Below are 17,367 nucleotides of genomic sequence, written 5' to 3'. Positions count from 1 at the left end.
TAGCAGCTCATGCATATTGTCTTAGCAAACTCTGGCAGTAAGAAGAAATAATGTATTCTTGAGTATCTTAAGAGTTTTAAGATGCAAAATATAAAGTTTTTAATAATTCTGTTTACCGCATCATATGCAAATACACAGCAGTCAGAGTGCCTTTAAACTATTAAAACTTTTCCCCCGACAGCCTCATGGTAGAACGCTCAGCATATTAAATTTATTCAACTCGCAAAAAGAGTCCAGGGCCAAGCAGGCGTAGCCATCCTGGTTGCACTGAGAAGGCCAAGCTTTTCTATTTACAAGCTGCTGGGGGAAAACGGCAAGTAATTTGTTCTCCTCCTTCCCTCCCGGGTGCAGTTGTGGGGAGCTGAAACTATTTGTGAACGTGGTGTTTCAGCAGGGCCAGAGGACCAAAGGGGCTGTTGGACTTGAGACCTTGTGGGGGCCTTTCCAACCTGAATCACCCCAGGGCCCTGTGATTTTATCATCATCATTTTTTAAGGACAAGGCAGGGCAGACTTTCACCAGAGCCTGTGGGGCTCTGCGGTTGCTCCCTCTGCCATACTTTCATCACAGGGTCTGTGAGCACTGAGGTCCTTGGATGGAGTCCTAGCTCCTGGCAAAGCAGCTCTTTACATCAAGGTGAAAAGTCTTTCTCTGACAAAAGTCCGCCCACCCAAATGTTTGCTCGTGTTTCTTCTGGTGATTCCCCAAGTGTCAGCAGAGGGAGAGCCTACAGGTCTGAAGGCCCAAATGAAGATCTTCCACAGCAGAGCTTTCTTGCTTGTTGAACACCTGGGCAATCATCCTGCCAATTGAATAAATCTTCAGATCTCCAAGTCTTGCACTTCATATGACATTTTCTAAGCACTTTTTAATGAGACTAATTAGCAACATGTGATCTCTTGGACCTGACCTATGGAGTCACAGTTTGGGAAGCACTCTCTGATTTTTTGTGGCGGTTAGATCTGGTATCCAGTCGCAGCAGATCTCATGACTATCTCCAGGTGAGGGGGAAGTGAGGGCTGCAGTATCCGCACAACAGTAGCAGGAGGAACTATCCTACTGTCCTTCATTCCTGGGGCAACATCTGTGCTACCAAACCAAGAAGGGTCAAGGATCCCACGGCAAGGGGACGTAGGCTGACTCATGTTCACACTGCTTAGGAGAAAGTTAGTTGGAGTGCTCAAATAGAGAGCCAGAGAGAGAACCAGCAAATAGCTTGCAGGTAAGCAGTGCAGATGATCTGGCTCCCAGGACCTAAGCTCATTCCCTGTCCATCATGTTCAGCCATACCAGGCCACTGTGTTCACAATTGCCAAACAGCGTGGCCCAATAAGAGAAGATTTGCAGAGGGAAACAGTCCTGATAAACCAACATCTATGCTACCACGTTTTGCTGGTTTATTGCGGATTTACTGTAGTTTGAGCCTGTGAACTGAAGGTGGACTAGTGGTGGGAGCAGACCTTATTCATCCCTAAGGACAGTGCACTGTCTGGAACCAAAGCACACGGAGAATGATGTAGATTCAAGAGTAAATATAGTTCTTTTTACCTGCAGCACGCTTTTTTCCTTGTTATTCAGGTGATGGTCAAGAGTCTCAGGGCAGAGAAAGAGTAAATCTTGCCCTGTATGTGCCCTAAATATTACTCCAGGCAGCAGACAAAATGCTTGGCAAAAGTCCATGGAAGATCCCCATCCCAGGTTCATGTAGTGCATGTCATACTGTGGTATCAAGCCTTTAATCGCCTCTTACAGCCTTTGCTAGAGATTCAAAATTCTGTTATTATTCAAATGGGTATGTACCACTGATTGGTCTCATTTATGGATTTTCAAGTACATTTTAAAGGTCAAGCAAGTAATTTTAATCAGTTGTGTGTGCTTTGACAGCTGATAAGTATTGAATGTACAGCAGGAAAAGCAGGTTAATTATATTTGCCATTACATATTTGGATCGGGTGCAGGGATGGTGCTTCTCCCCTTCTCGTTTCACTCTCCATCATCAAGCTGCTGGCACTGATCGACCAGTGCATCCACAGGAGAGCACTGTCGTTGCAGCACTTCCAGTCTGAGTCACAGCTGCTTGGACGGGGGCCCAGGACCTGTGTGTCTTACGGCTGCTGATTAAGAGAGTAGTAGCTGCATCGGAGTGGTGCTGCCCTCGGCTCAGAGCATTCCTGGCTACTTAATCCACACCGCTTTCTTCTAGGCTGCTTGGCTAGTAACCATTTGGAAATTTGTTTGGCGCAGGTGTTCTCAAGTTCTTGTGTGCAGGCCACTCGTGGTGGTTGTGGAGGGCTGTCGGATCACAAGATGACAACTGAGCGTCCTCGGTTACTGTCTGCAGAACTGTAAGCAAAGAAAATGAGAATATTTGCCTGTTTCCACAAATGGCAGTCACAGACTGGGAGCAGGGCTTGAGCTCGGGTGCTGTAACATCGCCTTCTACCATGTGAACCAAAGAGCTCACATGAACTCCGTTGCTTATGGGAGCAGGAGTACGTGCAGGGACGGGCAGCCAGGCTGACCACCCCCAGCGCAAAACAGATGAGATCCTTCAGCTTAGAAAAAAAAAGAGGATTAAATGGGAAGTGACAGAGCCTGTGAAGTCATCCATCGTGCGGGAAAAACGGCACTTGTGAGAATGCAATGAAGTGGTTAGAGAATTGGTGTAAGTAGACAGAAGTGCTTTTTTTCATGTTTTTCCACTACGTTTTTGGAACACGTTAGGGTTGGGCAGAAACGACGTCAAAAAGGGACGAGATCCACTCGTACGCAACTGGTAACGCAATTGTCCAGCTCCAGCTCCTGGCTGGGGAAGCCCCCAGGTCCCTGCTTGCTGGGATCTGAAGGGCACACCTGGGGAAAAGCCGGTGCCGGCACAGGCTGCGCTTGCACCTTCCCCGAGCCGCTGGTGGAGCTGAAACTGGAGGGGGTCCTTGATCGAGGTATGGCAGCAGCTCAGCTGCTCGTCAGTGTGGGCAGCGGGCAGGGGACTGTGTGTGCCACCAGGACACGAGCAACTGCTAGCGAGGAAGGAGCCAGTTTTAGCCTTTCCAACACTTGCAGCCGGGATGCGTCTCTCACTGTAGTAAAACCCAAGAACCCCAGGATTTTGCAGCCCATTCAGACTGTATGAAGGTCTGCCCAGTCATTTTTTAATTTCCACAGCACCGTCTCTTAAGATCTGGAGGGTGGAGGATTAAAACAATTTGCAGTTTACAGAAACTCGTCTCTGTTTTGCTCTGTTCATGGGAACAAAGTTCGCAGCGCTGGTTTTATGGTACCACCTTGCTTTTATACTCTACGCTTTGTTAAACATGATAATGAGTTCAGCGCTCTGTAGTGCACTCGGTGCTGTGCAGAAAATAAAAGTATTTCCTGCCCACACTTCAAAAGAGCTGCTGCGATGGTAAAGGCTCTTTCAAGCTTAGGGCTGGTAGCCTAAACAGTATGTACGCTGGGTTAGTCTGTCAGAAAGCTCCGCGTTGTAAATGTAAATTTATCTTTGTAAGAATGACAAGCTCCTGTTCAAAGCGAAACATTATATAAAGCAGTTCAGCGAGGCAGTGTGTTTTACCATATTCCCCCTCTGGAACAGAGAGGAGTTTTGTATTACATTAATCAGCTTCTAAGCCCTGAAGGTCACAATTATCTGGCCACTATTTTTCAGTATTAGTGATTTTAGTACATGATTAACTTTCATGTGTGCATCATTAAGATGAGGAATTGTTTTTGAAGTTTCAAATAGAGCAGCAGGTCTTAGCTGTAGTATTTGCCGTACTTGCTCAGCCACTGTTAGAAGGGATGATTTATAGAAAATCCAGCTGTGAGTTTTCGTTTCTTCAAGAGCAGGAGGCGGGACTAGAAACCAACCTAAAACCAAGCGGAGCATTGATCAGAGTAGAAATGATGTAGAGCACAGCTCCGCAGACAACAGCTAAGCATCGTGGAAGTATTAGCTGGCAGCGATAAGGAGGCGGAAGCAGCGCTCGGTGACAGAGGAGCCATCTGTCAGAAACTGGGAATCTGATTTCAAGAGAGCAGAAAATGAAGTACAGAAGAAAGTGATTTTGGTTCAAAGGTACAGTGAAGCCCAAGGATATCTGTGGTCAGTAAGTTTCTATACTGTAGCAGGGATGTTTAATACAGCAGCTAGTACTGTTTGGAAGGGCTTTTCAGCTTTGAAAACAGACATAAGTAGCTCCTTTATAAAATAGCTTTTACTTACAGTTTTTTGGGTTTTGTTGTGTTGTTTTTTTTAAGATGTAAGTAAATAAGCTTATCTTTTTGAGGTGGCTTGTTTAAAAACTTGTAAACAAACTTTAAAACTGCTGGTGTCCATCACTTCAGAGGGTGGTTTTGTTTAATAAGGTCATCTCCTGTCGAGGATAAGATTTGTTTGTAACCTTTCTGAAAAATATCTTAGAAGAAATGACTGCTTTGGCCCCAGTTGTGAGGTGAAAAAGGGTAGGCAAGAATATTTTTTCTGGAAAGGGGAAAGGAGTTCCCACCCAAATAGATCTAAACTAACTGGAACTACAGTGTATAAACACCCCGGGGCTAAATCCTACCCTCACTTACACTGATGTAAGTCAGGTTTAAGTCTACTGCAGTTAATAAAATTACTCCTGATTTAATTAAGGATAGAATTTGGTTGCACATTTCTTAATAATGAAAAAGCCCCATGGTTCTTTCCAAAGTGCATTTTACGTTAACAGATTTATTAAGGACTTGCTTTAAAATACGTTAAAATTAATTGTAAACTCACATTGTGATGCATCTTCTGTCATGTATTTGTATCCTTCTTTGAAACTAGCAGAAAAGCCAGCGTGAGATATTGTAAGCAATCCTATTATTTCTTGTTAGCAGGTTCTCAGATAAGGTTTGCAGTGCTCATAGCTTCATGCTCGTTTCAGTTCAGTGGCTCGTATTTGGGGTGATAGGTTTTAATCCCAAAACGGTTCATGAAGCTGCAGCTGGGAGCGATAAGGAGATATTAGCTGTATCAGAAAAGTGTCGAAGTTCTGTACAAGACCCCAGACTGTATTATTGGGAACGAAAGTGTTCTATTACAAATTGTACAGAAAAATTACTCTTGTTGCAGTGGTTTTAATGTACGAGTTAGAAGCAGAAGCATTGGCTGCTGACTGAGAAAGAAAAAAAAACCACCAACAAAACCCACTCACTATTATGGCCCAATATGGATGACAAAACACTGTAGCATGTGTGGGAAAATGGCTGCAGTCCAATGTCTGGAACCATTTATCTTCTGGTAGAGTCTGGAAGATGACTGTTTTATGTATTTTACAGAAATCCCTGCTGATTGATTTCATTTACTTAGGGGGAGGGGGCACGGTGACTGATGGCAGGGACAACTGGGGGGAAAAAAAAGTGGATTCTTTACATTATCCTGACATCCTGTTCTGGTTAGGGTTGTTGGCACCTTCAAAGGGGACTGGACGGTGCTGGACAGCCCGGTATGTCCTGCCGCTGCCTTTGCTACTACGCCCCACCAGAGATTTGCTGCTTCTTTATGGGTCTCAGTCAGCTAAAAGTTGCGGGTTCTGCTTCCACTACCACTGGGCACGTTTTGGAAATTATGATGTGCACAAGTCTGAAGGGGAATGGACAAAAATGGACCCAAGTCTCTAGCTGGCCAGTAGCTTGGGTGATGATGGGCACTGCTACTGAAGAGAGAGGAAAGAATTCATGAAAGGTCTGGGGGAAAAGTCTGTTTTCAGTGTGCAGGGCTTGCTGAAATAGCTCATCCCGCTTTGGCACGCAAGATCTGTACACTAGGATGATGATACAGTTTTCTTTTGATGTTTGTTGCTAAAATAGCCATAATTTCTGGTGTTTCTTTATTTGGAAGGAATAAAGAGTTTGTCAAGCACGGTAGAGACAACCGGGATGTGCTGTACATCACTGTCTTTCCTTTACCTGACTGTTATTTTTGTGTGTGCTCTGCCTGCCTGTCTGTCAAGGTGTTTGCCTTCATATCAATTAGTCTCACATCACGGCATGACAGTCGCTTGTTATATAGCAGGCATATCTGCAGATATTTGCTTTCATGTCGCAGGGAATCAGTGCCAACATTTTCGTATGATGAAACGAGAGTGGGGGGATACATTTCCTAGTCAGTGCACTGCTACTGTGTTTAGGTTTAACAAAAATTGGGAGAAAATGGATCTTTCAGTTGACAACAGTACTTCATTTTGCACCCATCAATCTCTTCGCAGGGTCCTCTACTGATGGTTACAATGGCATGTCCAGTGCAGGGTCACATAACAAACTTGGAGAAAGGGAAAAACATTGTGCCTCTCCCATCACATCCAGTTTCACAAACACGACCACTTAGTACAGTCAAGGCATTCCTCTTCATTGACAGAGTAGGAAAGAAAGAAAGAAAGATCTACTTTACCCCAGCTGCTGAGAAAGCTTTCGCATATTTATCAAGTATTTTTATCAGACTAGTAGGAGCTATTCATCGTTGTGCTTAAACAGTATCCCAGGAACAAACCCAGCATCACCTCCCTTCCAAACAGCATCCTGTGTATTGCCCTGCAGTGTCTTTCAGCCCACCGAGGTTCTTTGGCTTCACCAGTCATCATGCTGTCTTGATGTGTGCTCATTTTCCGTGTCTGTTTATTTCTTGAGGATGTTTATTTCTTGAGGCTGTCAGACATTTCTTTATTACTCATGTGTTGACCTCTGATTTGTAAGTTTACAGGAATTTAGATTAAGTGTAACCTTTTCTACTTTCTTAATTTTCTCAGCCTCCTTTTCGGCCACTACCTGTTTTGGCCATCCTTCCAGAGAAGAGTTTCTTGTTGGGACACTCCCAGAGAGGCAGCTGGTTTTGCTCGTGATTAATTGAGTTTGAGCCTTTCCTGCTTTTTGGTAGATCTAGTCGAGGAAGGCAGTGGGTAGTGCAGTGGGTTTCAGGTGAAGGTACCGGTTCTTTTCCTCAGGTATGCCACTGAGAGCAAATCTAGTGCCCTGGTGTCTTCTTTAGAAGATCTGCCTTTATCATGGGGTCCTTGAGGGGGACTGCCTTCCTCGTCGAGAGGACTCTAAATGAGATAGTGCTGGAAAATAGATCCACTCTAAGTCCAGTGTCTCCCTTTAATCTTGCAGGGGGAAAAAAGTGGTCTAAGCCAATGCAAACCCCTTTTTTTCATCCACTGGGACTGCATTCTCCTGCTAATTTGGAGCACATTTGGGGACTGCCAGCCCCCAACCCTTCCTCTTCTGCAAGGATTTGTAGGATGGTTTAGTGATGGTTTCTTTGTCAGAGTTAGCTTGATGGTTGGACTAGATGATCTGAAAGGTCCCTTCCAACCTGAGCGATTCTATGATTCGGTGGTGTGCTCAGGCTCCAGCCATTTTTGCTACTGCCTGCACGGCCCCTACACTATGATTAGTCAGCTCTTAAGTCTCTTCATTACCCGGAAACATCCTTTGTGTGGCCACTGCAAAGGTGCCTTCCTGAGTGCACTACTTCCTACAGGTAAAATATCTCAGAAGGTATTTCGCAGACATTGTATATTATTCCATTTTTTAATAAATTTCACCCTTTTGTAGTTTGCCATATAGTACATGACAAGCATAGGCTGGGTGGTAGAGCTACAGCTGCCTCTTGTTCTCTTATCAGATATTGTTAAAAACAGAAAATTAGATTAAAAAAAAAGGGGGAGGAGGGAGCTCTGTAGGCTGTGGAACATTATAAAACCTCCTACTTAATGTCTGTGCAGGACATACGGCAACAGCAAAGCTGTTACGTGCTAAATAAGTTTGGAGTAGAGGCCAAGTGAATGCAATGCGTATGTGATTTACTTATTCATTTATAACCCTAACCTAGAATCATGAATTTTTGCTGTCCCATAAAAAGGATGACTTTATGTGACCCTTTAAAGCCTTCAGCATTAAGTGGCATTAAGTTGACGGCTACTTGTTTTGTACCTTTAGTGAAAAATTATGCATAAATCCAGCAGGCTTTGCTTGTAAGGTACTCATAATCCTCGCAAGCAAAACTCCCACCCAAATCTAGTGATCAAGCATGGTTTCTTGAACTCAACAGAAAGGTCACCTCATAAAAAATATGGGGGTATAATATTCAGGCCACCCAGGCAATTTTTTTTGGCTAGGACATTGCTTTAATTATGTGATCGTAAAGTTAGAATAGTAACAGGATTCTGATTTAAGCAGATAAAAGCCAGGGGAGCTACATTAAACTCAGTTTCCATCCACGGAACACATCCAGACGAGCTAAGCTCACTCACTGTTTCAAGAACATTTTTGCACAGAGGGACAGACAGGATGGGCTGAGGCTGAGTCCTGAATGTTCTGGGGTTTGCGTATTTAAATCAAGACCTTCGCATTGTTTTGTTCCTTAATTACCTCTGGTTTGTTGATTTATTGATGCTTTTGAAGGCAAGTAGACTCAGTAAAACATAATCATCCTGTGTCACGTAAAAGCTTCTGCTAAATCTGTGGACATAATAGACAAAAGTAAGGGATTGATTGAGGGGACTTTTGTGGAGATGGTCTTCCACCTACGGGTAAAAGCAACAGTCGCTGTCTTTTAAAGGTGGAATTGAGTTGCTGAATTGCAAATGAAATGGAAGGTCTTGTGAAATCACTGGTTAGTGCTGTCTCAGTTCCTGAAATCTGCCAACACAGCCAACCATTTGGGCAGAAGGTGAATGGGAACTGGTGGTCCTGCAGAAGGGGTTGGTGGCTGTAGCATCTTCGTGGAATGCTGTGGGAGGAGCAAAAACTGGACTTACCTACTCTGTATGAATAGGCTCTTCCATTTGGGGGTGACTTTGGGGGAAACAGGAGTGCTACATGCTTTATCACTTGTTACGCAGGCTCTGAGCAGGGATGAAAACTGCAAATGGCAGTCCTTTGCCAGCCATGACCCTGATGTACAGTTGAAAAAGTCACAGCGTGGTCCCACCTGAGTTACTTTTGGGGAAATATTTGGAGCTTGCACCTACCCTCTGCTGCCTGGGTCCCTGGGACCCCATACCTGCATCCTAAACCCCAACTCCAAAAAGCACCTCTGCACCTTCTTTTTCAGTGCAGAGGAGCATAGCATCCAGGCATTACTCCTTCCCCCCGTGTGTCTCTGTGTCTGTGTGTCCTGGCTTGGACACATAGAACAGGGAATGGGTCCTCTCGTGTCAGAGAAGAAGGATTCAGCAAATTATTTGTTCAGGAGATGTTGGTTTGTCACAAGGGTACATGCCTCCTGCGGCTAATGACCTACTTGGGCAGCTCTGTTGTCCTAATTTGGTTTGCGGGAATATGTACACAGGTGACCAGGAGCAAATGTGGTAGGTACAGGCACAATGATGTGTACATCTCTTGTGCTTCTGAATCGCTGACTTCAAAATATAGATGTATGTTAATATTTAGCACTTACATAGTGCATTAAATCTCCATAGGCTTGTGGGAACATGTCTAATTTATACATCCAAATTAATAGAAGAGGTAATCACACATAATAGTCAGTCTTTTCATCACTTAACTCAATGAAGAATGAAGACACTATTTCGTTTGGGCTGTAATTGCTTATACATACCTGAAAATACCATCCCATATTCTCAGTTCTTTGTAAAAACACCACAAGTTTATCGTTACAAGAACATTTCATACAGCTGTATAGAGTTAACTTCACATTTTAACTAAACTGAAAAGTAGGAGGCTGACCCAGATCTCAGTGGGATATCTCCATTGGAGTTTTTCAGTGAACTTAGGTGCTGAACAAGTTAAACTAGTTCATTTTAAAAAACTGTTTGAAAATAATCTTTCAGAAAATAGAGTCTTGAAAGCCCAGTACTGATAATGAGCATGCTGGCCGACCTTTGAGCCAGCAGTCAAACACCCTCATGCTTCATATTATTTATCTATATTACATTTATATTGCCCACCCGAGCTTCCAGAGCGAATTCAATAGACAGCTATAGTTCTGCCTTAATTCCTCAGCCCCGGTTGCTATGGCATCCAAGTTCGGAAAATATCTGCCAGCTCCAGGTGGCTGAGCACACAGATGGGTGAAACATGAGAAGTAATTTAGGGAGCCGTGAGGTGGTATCCTACGACTAATGAGTATTGGCCACGGTTTTTGCAAAAAGGGGCAAGGAGTTGTGAACACTACTGAGAAACCTGGGCTTTATTTAGCTACAGGGAAAAAAAGCAGCCTGTACCAGCAACCTACATTTGTACCGAGAGGCTCTGCTAGTGAGCTATGAAATAATATCCTCAACTGTTCAAATTAAATACAATTTTAGACATTAGAAGGGGCTCGCTGGTATCACCTGTAGACATCCTCGGTAGCGTCTGGTTCTGGATTCGTTCCACTCAGCTCAGAGGGTTTACAGTAGTTGTGAATAGGGCAGCAGAACAGAGCCTTCAGGTTAAAGACAGATATAATGAGAATTGTAGGTACTGTGCAAAAAAATACATTCTTATTTACAGTCTTGGTACTGAGAATTTGTCCCTTGAGATCTGCATAATGTATACAAGTAGGATCTACAAATTCAAACTTTTTAGTCTTAACTATGCTCAGGATTGATATTCAAATGCTTTGGTAGAGTTTCTTCCTCCATCCAGTTGTCACTGTTTTAAGTCACTTCAATAGAGAGAATTAATTTTCATTGAAAGCAATTTTTTCCCAACATTTCTTTCTTTCCAGTAAGAAAAGAACAAGAACAAAGACTACCAAACAAAATACAACTTGTCTAAAATCTCATAAAAGCTCTTACACAAGAATCTATCAAGCCTGGGAAAATATGTGTTCTTTTGTAAAAACATATTTTTCCTTGAAGTCACTGCTAGATTGCAAAAGTTCACATAACATATTGGTATGTGTATGTGTTTATGTAAGACAAACCTCTGTACTTCACTTTCTGATGTCAGTGTTGCCTTGGCAACTGTATTTTATTGATTAGTAGAATATATGTAATTTGTTTCAGAGCTGCATCATCTTACAAGTTCATTTTTCTTTGTGAGAAGTGGTTTCATTTTCTTATTCTTGGAGTAAAATTATTTTTCAGGTATGAGATATAGCATTCTTTTGATCCTTTTGGAGTCGTTTCTGTGGCTGTACACAAAACCCAACAAAGTTTGACAAATGCGTGCTGATAAAGTCATTGAATACTTTAGCTACTGATACATGCATGTCCTATTAAAGTTCTTTTGCTGTATCTGTTAACCTAGTATCTTATCTCTAGCTTTACTGGTAACCAACTGGAGACTCTGTCCATGCAGTTCCAGTTATTAGATACTCCATGGTGGTTTTCCTCCAGAGATTTCAAATTCCAATTAGTAATACTCACAGGATCTCTTTAATCTAAGTACTATTATAGAATTTATTTTACATTTAGATAAGCTGAGATACGGAAAACTTACCCTCAAATAAAAGTAAATCTGAAACAGCACTGAGAGTAGCTCCTGAAATTCAACAATCTTTTACTTTTGTTCTACCCGTTGTGGGTTTGTCAGGTCTAAGGGTTAGTCCCTGACTTAGGACAGTAGCGTTTAATGAACCAATTGTCCCATTGCCAGTTCTGTTTCTGTGAGTGCTGGTCACGTTTATGAGAAGTCGTGATCCTGACCTGAAGACCTTTCATTCTCACACAAACCGAGCAGGGGAGAGGATGGAAAGCGTAGGTGGGATACCATGTCTCGGCTCCGGTGGTGCCGTTGCCTGATTACGTGCACGGCAGGAGAGATCCACATAGTTAGATTTACCAAATATCCTCCTGGTTTTGGTTTTGTCCTTTCCCCCTGTGTTTATTTGTTTCGTGGTTTATGAGTATCACAGGAGCCAAGAGCAGCCAGACTGTGCAGCTTCACGGATGAAATCAGGCAGGGAAACAATGAGAAGAAAAAAACAGGGAGGCCGAGGAGAAGGAGGAGAAATACAAATAGCGGATGGGAAAGTTATGGAAGTTCAGCCAGATGTTGATGTAAAAGCTGTCTTTTTTATAGAGAGCTGAAAGCATAGCCATCTCTGCAGTCCTAATATTAACAATTTACAAATTATAGCAGTGATTGTATTTATATGTCATACAGAGTGTAAATGATGGGAATGGGTTGTCAACACACATAGGAAAACAAGTCTGAAAATCTCTAGCACTTTCTTTAAATACAATAGTTCCTGACAATTAAATATCCCATTGGTTGTTATCTAAATATTTATCTTCAGTTAAATTACAAGAAGTCCACAGTCAGAGAAAGCCCACACTTTTCTGTTCTCTGCCTTAAAGATGAAATTATGTTCTACCTTTGAAAAAGCACTTGGTTTCTGGTTTTATTCTGTTTTATTTTTGTGGATAACACTAAAAAAAAAAAGAAAGAGAAAAGAGCCTGCCATTGATGGCAAGCAGGGACAAAGGCACTGTTACTAGATTGTGGTTTTGAAGGCTGTTTACCATGCTAAGTCAGAGACCATAATGTGAAATCATGTTTTTAATCTTTTGGATTAAAACATTCAACAACAGGCCTTCCTAGCAACAAGGCTCCACCTAACACAGAGCCTCATTTTCTTGCAAGGATCCTGCAGTTTTACATGGATTTTCTGGGCCAGTCTTTGGCAGCAACAACACTAATTTATTCCAGATGAAAGTCAGGCCCACTATAATTAGCAATACCATGGTATTTTTCTGAAAAATCAAGAAACCCTGGCATTTGCTAGAGAGGCAATGTGTCTTGCGGAGAACCCAGTCTATTTAATTCAGGTTTTTAGGTACCCAGGGTTAAGCAGATGGTCCAGTCCATTTGTCATAGCTGTTTACGTTCCTTGTACAGTCTAAGGAGAGCAGCGGTTGCTTAACTGAAGACCTGCGGAGGGAGACCCGTTTTCCCTCTCCATCCATCCACCCACCCAAGGATGATTCAGTCTGCCTCATTCAAGTAAATACCTCTTCTATTGGGAATACAGAGGAACAATAGGAAATAAATGCTGGCACCTCCATGCAGTTGGGATCCATTTACTCATTTGAAGATGGATGTGACTTATCTCCCTCTTGCATAATAACCCAAGAATTAGAGCACTCACCCCAGAGGGAGGAGGTCCTCTTGGTCTCTACTCTGCGTGGATTGAGCTCACATCTTCCACATTTAACTCAGAGGAGCTAAATTCCTGCCTTCGTAAGATGACCATCCGTAAGTCTCTGTGTTTTTGTTTCTTATCCTTTCCTTTTCTGCCTGTCTGTGAGGACTGTAAACTCTCTAAGGTACCAGCTCATTTGTCATTGAACATTTGAGCAGCACTGACTGTTACAGGGTTCTGATTTTGGCTGAGGTTTGTAATGAAACACAAAGAATAGTAGCACTTGTGCAAATTTCTCCCTTCACACCATAAGAAATGCTCAGTAAAAGCTTTGTTCTGGTAGATGCTTTGCGTGGTTTTGACTGGTATTGGTAGTAGATGGGCTTTGTACAGCCTTTGGTTGTGACGTGGTTTGTGGAAGGGAGGATGAGTCTCCAGAGATGATGAACTTGATGTGTATTTAGGGAATGGCTGGCTGCTTGTTGGTTTTCTGTGGGATTGATTGTTTCCTCATTTTTTGTTGTCTCTTCTAGGGACATTTGTGCCGGAGCTTAGTAGATCTGTAGCACTGGGAAATATGATGCTTCAGGGTCCTTTCTTGCAACTGCCTCTTTTAGGAACTTTTCAGCCTAGGCAAGTACATAGCTCAGGGCAGGGGTAGGCTACAGAACTCCTGCTCAGTGCAACAGCCCCTTAGCATCTTCTTCTCTTGGAGTTTCTAAAGAAGGAAGGGGTGAGAGGAACGGGGCTGTAAGGGCAACATGAGGGACAATGCTGTGAGGACATTATGCAGTCACTTCTGCAACACTGGCGAAGAATGCAGCAGTGGTATGTTCCTTGTATGAGTCATTGTGGAGCTGCCCAAAATTGGAGCAGTCCATTGACCAGTGATGAGTAGTGGTTGACCTTTATTCCCACCATAGAGAATATTGTAAAATTGAGCTAAATGAATCGCATTCTGAGCACTGGCATCAGTGTAGCCTAGTTTCCTGCAGATTTGGATTCCTTTTCCACCCCACCTCACTGGATCCAAGTTCTTACTTCCCTCTTCCAGTGCAACTCTCTGTATCTCTCTCCCACCCCTTATGTATTTGTTGGGAAAGTGATACATACGCTGTGGCTGGTGCAGAGTGCTGTGTGCTCTTCAGCCAACTGTCTGCTGCTTCTCAGCATGGATAGTGGGTCACCCCACAAATGCCTTTTCCTTACTGGAATGCTAATTTGTATGCTTTTCTCTACCCAACACCAGCTTTTCTAAAACATGATATCTTTGAGACCTGTATCCCCCTGTCAGATATGACTGACACTGGCCAACAGCTTCTGAAGTTATATTGGGGTGCAGGAAGGTGTCCCAGAGAGACAGGTGACACGAATATTATTTCCTTAGGAAGCAATAGTAGAAATACACTGTAACACAAGCAGAAATTAAAAGCATTATGAGGGAATTAGTAGGTGAAGCTCTATGAGTTGTGTTGTGTTGTGGAGACAGACATAAAAGGATCACATTTTTATGTTTGCCATAAAATCTTTTACGTAATTATACGGAGAAAATTTTGAGCAGCTCATCATAAGGAATATATGGGACTCACCCTGCCAATTCATCCATAATGTATTCCGGCCCAGAAAATGGATAACCAGGGATTAATTTCGTCCGAGCTTATCAAGCATAGTAAACAACTATACAGCTTATAGAAGACTAAAAATATATCAGTATGCTGCACTTATAAATTGACATTTTGGTCATCTCCTATTTGACACTGTTAGAGGTATTATTAACTCTATGTAGCTTCTATTAAATAACATTCAAAAGAGAAATAAACTTGTATATAACATCTCAAGCTATATTAAAAATGTATGTACTGTCAAGGAGAGTTTTAGAAGTTCACGAATGCTGTGTTTCGTCTTCCATCTCCTTCTGTGTCTCCCCGTCTGCAGTTATAAAAATATCACGGCTCTCACATATGGTTTATTCTTCACAATATATTTTAAAAAAAAAAAAAAGATTAACTGTGAATGAGCTGGAGTTTTTTCCATTGTTTTGGAGCTTGTCTTGAACTGTCCAAGGGCAATTCAGCTACTGGCAGTTCAAGAAAGGCATCTAGAGATGCTACTGGCTACTCTTGAAAAGTAATTTTCTTCTTGAAAAATAGATTGATACAAATTGTTCACTAAAAGTCACAGAAATGGAATATATTACAGTGCCAAAAATATTTAGCATGTGGAACCCACCAAAGTATTTATAATTTAGGATTTATCCTTCGCTTTCTGACCTTGGGCAGCTTCCTCCTAAAGCTGTTCTAGTATTTTTTTATCAGTCTGAGTCTGCAAAATCATTTCCCTGTTTCAGTCTGTGGTGATCCACCATAATACACTTGGGTAGATCCTCAGAGTGTCCACTTGGCGTAGGATTTTCTCGTGCTGTCACCACTTCTAAAAGTGGGATTTAGGAGAGTGGTGGCCAGAGACTGGCTTCAGCCTGGGGAGGTGGGTCTCCCCAGATCCCTTAGTACTCAGTGGGGAGAAGCTGCTCAGAGCAGGAACCTAACATCGCATTGCTTTAGTTTCCTAAAATGAAGTTTTTACTCCCAGTGTATGATGTGTCTAGTCTACAACCATTTTCAATTTTGAGTTACCAGGAAGAGGAACTCTGTCTTACTCCATGTATGAAACAATTCTAAGTCCTCGGTTACTGCCAATGTGTATGTATCGTCTCCTGGACGGAGTAGGACTTGTGTACACATACACTTCAGGAAAGAAATCTCTGCATGAAAAGCTTGACCCAAAATGTTAAGTCTCAAAGAAAGCATACTCTGCTATTTGCACAGCGGGTCATACAGTTTCTGCATCAGAACAGTAATAAAAATATACTCATATTCATTATTTATCAAATGAGACTTCTGGTGTGTTTTCACACTGTTGGATATCACTGCAGAGTCCATCTGGGGTGATACTGGGTCTCCTCAAGGAGGGATCACAAAGCAACATCTCGGGCTGTCGGAGCAGTATCCTTATCTCACAGGATGCCCTCAGGGAGCAGAGCAACCTTGGAAAAACATCTAACCTGAAGGCCGTGAGCATTAATCGGAAAGCCCTTCAGTGCTCACCTCCTAGACTGGTGGAAAAATAACCCTCCTGAATCAAAGAGCACAGTACTAAAAAAAGCAGTTTTTCTGATTCCTTCAGAAACTTGACAGAAGTTAAATTCTGCTTTTGAAAATGTAACTTCTCTCAGCGTGGGTAGGGATGTGAGGGCTTTCCAAGTGGCAGAGTGTTCATGCAGGAAGAAACATGGGTGAGCGGGGAATTTTTTTAACAGGTAAAGCACTGACTACGTTTTCATCTACAGTTACAAAACACTTAAGGGAGAGAGTCTCTCGTACCCTAAGGACGGAAGGAGATTTTTAAAAGGGACAGCATGAACCAGTATGTACGTTGTGTCAAAATATCTTCAGATTAGGGACATATTCAGTATGATCCCAAATTTGAATACTTCTGATGTGTCTCCCCCTTAACCCTCATGTCTTTATAGTGGGCCAATTGGGAATTCTTTCAGGACATCTTATGTATTTGATTGCAGGTCTACATTTTCCTATTTGAATCAACATATCATCCTAAGGAAATGATTAAAGAGAGGAAGAGACCTGGTAGTCTCAAGGTAGCACGTGCTCATTGCAGATGAATTATTTACTTTCCCTACTGAAGTATTTTAGTGCAAATGCCCAAAATGGACAAAGGAAGAGATGACTGTAAGGTTATTGTAGCGAGCTCCTGGAAGCTTCTGTAGCATAGACGGTCACATTCCTGAATCTGAGATAACAGGAGGCAGCAATGATATTAAAAAAATAATTCTCAGAAGTAAGAATTTGGCCGTCTGGAGATTGCTTCTTAGAAAAAGATTCTGACTATAGTTAGGATGTAGGATTTTAGGAAAAACATAAGGTCGGAACCTAAAATTGTTTCTAAATATACCCAGTTGTGCTTTTTATTAAAGGAAATTGCCCCTAACTAGGAGTCCCTGCGAGTACTGTGAAAGTATGTGCCTCTGATGTACACAACAACAAGCTACATATATCATAGCTTGGAGTCAAGGTAGATGCCCAGTACTGTGTGTTTTTAATTCTTCGTGGCTATTACAGGTATTTTCAGTAGAAATTTATTTTTTGGGAGGCTGGCTGAAGAGATCGAAAATTCTTACAAATTTTGTGTATTTATGGATGAAATATTTATGAAATAAATTCCTAGGTAATTCCAAGGTAAAAACCCACAGTAAAGCTATGTATGACATTTCAGTTAAGGATAATCTTCCA

The 17,367-nt window shown here is 42.3% G+C and overlaps 1 protein-coding gene across 14 annotated transcripts in view; it reads left to right on the top strand.

Moving 5' to 3' along the window:
- The window catches only part of STARD13 (StAR related lipid transfer domain containing 13), a 312,543-nt gene that overhangs the window by 229,373 nt on the left and 65,803 nt on the right, over nt 1-17,367 (top strand). Inside the window, exon 1 of one of the 14 annotated variants that reach the window (XM_063332635.1) lies at nt 3,915-4,078. The exons of 11 other annotated variants lie outside the window; for them this stretch is intronic. The gene's annotated coding sequence lies outside the window, so the exon portion shown is untranslated. Of the gene's footprint in view, nt 1-3,914; nt 4,110-17,367 lie in introns of those variants that run through there. 2 more of the 14 variants (XM_063332642.1, XM_063332651.1) reach the window with 2 other exon arrangements.

Source organism: Chroicocephalus ridibundus, chromosome 1 (assembly GCF_963924245.1).
Source record: "Chroicocephalus ridibundus chromosome 1, bChrRid1.1, whole genome shotgun sequence".
Lineage (NCBI taxonomy): Eukaryota > Metazoa > Chordata > Aves > Charadriiformes > Laridae > Chroicocephalus > Chroicocephalus ridibundus.
Note: the sequence above shows the minus strand (reverse complement) of the source record. Positions and strands in the feature narration are given on the sequence as shown.